Consider the following 6671-nt stretch of genomic DNA (forward strand, 5'->3'; position numbering starts at 1 on the left):
CTTCCTTCCTCCTCATATTTTCAATTTAGAGAAATCTCTCAGGTTCCGTCTGATCACAGAAATACATCACATGAGGTGCAGGGCTGCTTTAAAAGTACCCAAACAGGCCTGACAACAACTTCTGCACTCTTTTCATTTGCCCAAACCCAAGTTCTTCTTTTTTGCTATACTCATGCCCAACTTGTTAACCCTTTCAGAGCAGGTTGCTCAAGAGGTGTCAGCATCCGTGTACAGAGCCTGTACATCAGACAGATATCAAAGCCACCATTACAGACATGATGACGAAGCACTTGACAAGCTCCTTGAACCCAGGAATCAGCATGTCTTGTCTCCTGAGATGCCATTGAACACCTGAACTTTAAGTGAAGAGTATGTGAGGGTTTTTTTGTGCATCCTGGCTTGTCTCATGACCCATGTGGTGCTTCAGGCTGTGAAGAGAATCAAAACCAGCCCTTTGACTGGGGTAGTTCCATTTTACATGGTGTCACGCAGGGCAGATGAAGGAGCTCAGAAGTCCAGAGTCTGCTGCACAGTTGGGACTTTTGAGAATGGAAATGCAGGTAACAGTGTTGTGTCAGTGCACACTACATAAAGATTCTGGCTTCCTTTGTGCCTTCTTGCTGACCTGGGATCTGTTCCTTGGCCTTCTTTGTCTCAAAAAGAAACTATTCTCCTATGCCACCTCCACCTCACACCAGGGAAAAAAAAGGAGAAAAGTTATGAAAGAAGCATGATTTGGGGGTAATTCTGTCCAAGAGGTGTACTCTTTATACAATAGAAAAAAAAAAAGAGAGAAAAAGCATTGTTTTAAGAACTTCTCTCAAGACAACTACTGAGGTGTAGTAGATGTTTTGAAAAGCAAGAATGACTGTTAGGAATGAAACTAAAGACTTTTAGTTAATCATCATCATCAGTGAGAATAAGGAGTTCCCTGTTACTGTTATTAGTGGTAGTACCACTGTTCTAAAACATCCTTCAGAGCATCTCGATTTTTCCTGGGCTCCAAAGCTCAGCCTGCTCAGATTTTGGAAGGATTGCTTCAAACCCCTGTGACCCAAATCTCTACAACAGTCTTTCCTCAACAGTCTTTTACCCCAGGAAGGGTAAAACTTCCAATGTAGGCACCAAACCAGTGCCCAACCTGCCTGGATAGCCAGGAGAGCTGTGCAAAGCAACAGCCGCACTCAAGGGGAGTTGGAGGTGATGGGAATTGAAATGGTTTCACCCCAAATCATAGAATCATGGCATCATAGAATCATTTAGGCTGGAAAAGACCCTTAAGAACATGGAGTCCAACCATAAATCAAACACTGCCAAGGCCACCACTAAACCATATCCCTAAGTGCCACATCTCCACATCTTTTAAATAATTCCAGGGACGGAAGCTCAAATCTTTAGCTGGCGGGACACCATTGGCTGCAGTTAGACATAAGATACTTGTCATGCCTGTGAGTTCAGACCTCGCTGGCAGAATGTCTCACACCCCTCACTGAGGAGAGCAGGGTGCTGGGGGGATGGGAGCACGTTTCAGTTTCCCAGGTCCCAGGACAGAGCCCAAACCATCCTTCCCTTCAGCTCTCCCATCCAGTTTCTTGAGATGCAAAGTTGGTGGGCCTTCTGTGGATAGTCATGTGTAAAAGGCGGGAATAATCCTTCAAGTGTTTGTGTACTTTGTCTAGGAATGCCAGTTTTTAAAGAAAAAAAAAAAGTTTAACATGCTTACATTTAAATATCTGTAACATAGTACTCTGCGTCTGTGGTAGCCCCTCCAATGACAATTAAATAGGTATTTGCACTATAAGACCATACCTCATCCACAAGTACACATCTAAGTGGTTCAGATGAAGGCTGGTTTGGCAAAAGTCACCCTTTGTGTCCCCAGGTGCATGGACACTGCTCATGTGCCTCTCCAGGGAGTGGCAGAAGCTGGATCCCCTTCTCGGGACAGACTCCTTCCAGGAGAGACACAGGGGTAACTCATCAGGTCTTCATGGCAGTTCACTCAGTATCAGTTTTGACATATTGGGTGCTTCCTGTGACTACCCTTTCTGCACAAATGATCATAAAAAGACACCCATTTAGTAAGCCATGGTCATAAAGGGGCTCTTATGGACAAGAGAGCTCACCATGAACTCTGGGGAGAGCGAGGAAGTTTATAATAAGCACCAGGAAGAACCAAAGAGCTCAAGGCCTCTTCTGAAGAGCAGGAGGCCCTGAGCAGCAGAGATTGGCCATGTGTGGTGTGGGAGAGGGTCAGGGCATGTCAGGGAGAAGCAATGAGATGGCTGATGGTTTAGTGAACCCTTACAGCCATGTCTGAGCCCAGAAATGGAAAGCAGTTGTTGTCTGCAGGTGGAGGAGGAATAGGAGGAAGATTTTCCTGGGAATATGGAAGGAAGAAAGGCCTCTCTTGGGCTAGTCATATATGGCAGTGACATTTGCCTGCTGTGGGCATGGCTGTGCCTGGGAGATGGGGAATGGCTGTTGCTGGGGGGGCTGTGCTCAGGCATGGCCAATGAGGTTTCCCTGCTCTGCTCCTCTCTTACACTGCCCAGTCCTGGATGGACCTCAGGAAATATCCATGAACCTGGTGGATGCATGAACATCCTGGAGTGATGGGATATGGATCCAAATAGAGGATTCAAGCAAGTTTGAGACTGGGTCATTGAGGTGATTGGTGACCATTGCCAGGGGTATAAAAGAAGATTGATGAGTTGTGAGGAACTCACAGGCATTTCCAACTCCACAGAAAACCAGAGCCTTGCAGTTAAAGCAACAGCACTTCACATGAAACCCACCCCCAAAACACAAAACACTCACACTGACCACAGGCAAAGCCTTGAAAAACATTTGAGAAAAATCTACCAGGTCCCAGGGATCAAGTCTCAGCCATTCTGGTGATAAACAAGCACCAAGGGCTGACAGGGCACCAGAGCCACCTCCACATTGCCCTCACCACCTGTAACCAGTGTCTCCAAGTCTTTCCTTCACCAGCCTCCAGGGACAGGGACCTCGACTGGTTGTTTCCTTTGCAGCTTTGTCGGTGATGGCCCTTCATGGGGTCCGAAGCACGCTCAGAACCTTGAGTTTTGCTTCGGCCTTTCACTTCATTAGAGGTTTGTTCTTTCAGTAGCTGCAGTTCAGGATCATGGCAGCAGAGGGCTCATTAACACTAAAATGCCCTTACATGGCAAGGCTTTGTGCATCATTTTCCTAAATGCTCCAAGTCTGGTGTGGATGATTAGAGAGATTTCAGGAATAGCCAAGCAGAGAGCATTTCCATAATAAATAGCAATAAACCAGTATTTCTTCTATTTCCTTTCCTCCTCACCCTTCCCTGCCTTTCCACAATAGGTGGTATCAGCAGTCTCCTGTTCATATTGATGTGGAGCATCTCCTGATAAAGACTGGATATAACAGAAATGTGGGTGCCTAAATCACCAGAGCACCTCCAGAGGAATCACCCTCCTCTGGACCCAGAGGTGGGTGTTCCTGGGAATCTCAGGTGCCACAGCACAGCGATACTTGTGTTTAGGGAGATGGTCAAATGACTCATCTCCTTTTCTGTAATGGTGTCTGAGTTTGCTCAGGTAACTCCTGACTTGAGCCCCATCCACTCCTGGCTGTTCTCCAGACTCCTGCCTTCAGGAACAAAGTCCCAGGAGACCTTGCTGGTGAAGATGGAGGCAAAGAAGCCATGAAGTACATCGGTCCTGTCTGATTCTACTCTTATGAAGTTCAGCAGCAGGTCCACGTTCACCCTGTCTATTCTTTTACTGTAAGGAAGCAGTGTCAGCTCATCTTGCTGCCCTCAGCCTCCCCTGCAGGTATCAAGTCCAGGGCAGCTTTGGCATCATCCCCACATCCATGGACAAGGTTTCTAAATTCCTCCTTTACAGCTTGACCTGCTTCCACCTCCCATGTGCTGCCTTTTTGGCCTGGAGCTCCATCTGGTCAGACAAGCAGCCTCATGACATAAAGTCTTCTTTTCATGGGTACTTGGAGAGATCATTCTTGTGCTTGGAGCAGGCTGTCCTGTGAGGCTTCTCAGATTTCCTGAGCTCCTTCACCCTTCAGACCTACTTCCATGTCACCACCTTTATTGGCCGCCGTCTCCCAGTATGTTCGTGTCTTCTCCTCTGGAGCCCACCAGCCTGTGCTCTGCTGCTGGCCTTCCTCCCTCCCCTCTGGTGCCTGGAATCCCACTGTTGCCTGGTCACCACAGCCAAGGTGGACACTGATGTTCACATCCCTCACCAGCTCTTCTTTGTTTCGCAGTTCCAGATCCATGTGAGCATCACCCTTGTTGTCCCACCAGGCAGCCACGTTAAGAAGTTGGGCCAAGATCCTCTGGACTGTTGGCACCTGCCGCTTTGCCTGGCCAGTGAATGTCAGGGCAATGACAGTTCCCCATAGGAACCTGCTCATTGACTTGTGACTTCCTCAGGTTACTAACAGAAGATCTTTTCCATTTCTTCTCCATGATCAAGAAGTTTGTAACATCCCACACTTTATCACCCTGTATTGGGTTTACATGGCAAAGTCTTGGAACTGGGGGTGAGTGTGGGTGTGCCACAGTTGTCACCTCTCTGAGAAGACAACAGGAGTTTGATGTCAGACAGAGCCGATATGAGCTGGCTCCAAGATGGACCCACTCCTTGCCAAATCTGAGCCACTCAGGGATGCTGGCAGCACCTCTGTGATATTGTATTTGAGAAAGGGTAAAAAACGCTGCACAACAGCAGGTGGGAGAGAGCAGGGAGGAAATGTGAGAGAAAAAACACTGCAAACACCAAGGTCATATCCCATGGGACCCAAGCAGGTCCCTCAGCAGGCCAAAGCCTGCTCTCCTGAAATCCTGCTCTTTGCCTTGTTAGCATCTTCCAGGAGCCTCAGCTCTCCTTTCCCACCCCTGACTGTTCCATCCCTGACCAACCCTTTCTGGTTTCTAAGTGTGAAGTCCCACAGGGCACCTCACCTCACTGACTCCTCAGCCACCCGTGTCAGGAAGATGTTGTCAATGAGCTCCAAAACCCTCCTGGATGGCTGGTACCTTGCAGCTATTGGGATATCTTAGGTTTGCCATGAGGACACGGCCCTGGAAACATGAGGCTTCTTTCTTTTGTCTGAAGGAGGCCTCACCTAATTCCTCTTCCTCATCAGTGAGTCAGCAGCTGATGTCCAGTCACCACAACACTGTCCATGTTGCTCTGCCCTCTCACGCTGACTCCTCAACTTTCAGCTGATATTCTCTGTCCCCAGGCAGAGCTCCACACATTCCTGATGTTCTCCCACATGAAGGGAAACTTCCCCTCTAAGTCCAGAGCTCTGGCATTACGAGCACTAGCCCCCCAAGACCGCAAAGTTTCTCCTGCAGGTGATATTCGTAGTGTCCTGTAACTCCTCATGATGTTATCTTGGGATAGACACCCTCATCAGGATAAACCGTCTGCATGTAAACACTAACAGCTGGAGCTGCTGCTCCCCTTGGCTGTGGCTGTTGTCTCCAGCTCTGATGCCTGTGAGGAGACACCTTGTCCTTACAGCACAGGGGCCTCATGGCCTCCTTGTCCCCAGCCAGGAACCTGGGAGGTGTGGGACCATAGTCCTGCCCTTGGCCTTGCACAGCCCCACATCACACTGTCCCAGGAAGGGCCCTGGGCAACGTGGGAGGGACAGGATCTGCCTTCCCAGGGCTGGGGGTCAGGGCTTGGCCCTTTGATTAGTGAAACACATCCAGGTTTATTCAGCATCAGAGAGACCTTCACATTGCTTGTCCTGACTTGTCATCTCAACCTCCAGTTTTCTTCTCTAACCAGACCCTGGGGTCGGTTCATCAGTAGTGTTCCTCAGTGGGACCCATTAACATTACAAGAAACTTTGGAGTTTAAACCTGACTTGGACTTCTTGAGAGGTTTCTTCTACTGCGTCTCAGAGACTGAGGTTCATGGACTCAGCACCAAACCCACCAGAGGGGTCATTAAAGCGCCTTGGGCTGCTCCTGTGCTGCTGAGCTGGGCTGGGCTCCTGGGACAGAGGGAGCTCATGGCAAGCGGCAGCGCTGCAGAGAGACAGCTCTGCCCAGGAGCAGCTCCTCTGCAAAGCGCAGCAGGGCTGAGGGCTCTGCCTGCAGCACCGAGTGGAGAGGAGCCAGGCAGAGAGGGGAAACGCAGTCTGAGGTGGGAGGATGCTGAGAATTCAAAGGAGGAATCGTCACTGTCCTTGACATAGCAAATCTCTGGCTACAGGGGAATGAAGCTGCAGTTCCTGGAGGGATCTCCTGAAGCTGGTACGTCATGCAGCAGATAAGATCTGGCAGGATGGCACTGTCCTTTTCTTAGTTGTGAAGGAATATGGGCTCCTCCTAGGGAGAGATTCATTCTACACCATCAGAGACCCAGGACAAGACAGCTCATTTCTCCTGAATCAGTTGCAGCTGCGTGAAGGTGGATGAGCAGCCAGACTTGCCCAGAGCTGTCCTGCAGAGCAGGGTCCCTGCACCCCAGGGCTGTGGCGGGGCAGGGACTCTGCCGCCTGCCAGGGTCAGCGCTCAGCCTCCCGGGGACATCCCCATAGTGCTGTGGGGAGAAGCTGTGGGTGGAAGGAGTGACCGCTATCAGGGCAGGAAAGGTGCTTCTGCTATTCAGGGGGTGCTGTGTGGGTCAGTGCTG

Source organism: Caloenas nicobarica, chromosome 28, assembly GCF_036013445.1.
Source record: "Caloenas nicobarica isolate bCalNic1 chromosome 28, bCalNic1.hap1, whole genome shotgun sequence".
NCBI lineage: Eukaryota > Metazoa > Chordata > Aves > Columbiformes > Columbidae > Caloenas > Caloenas nicobarica.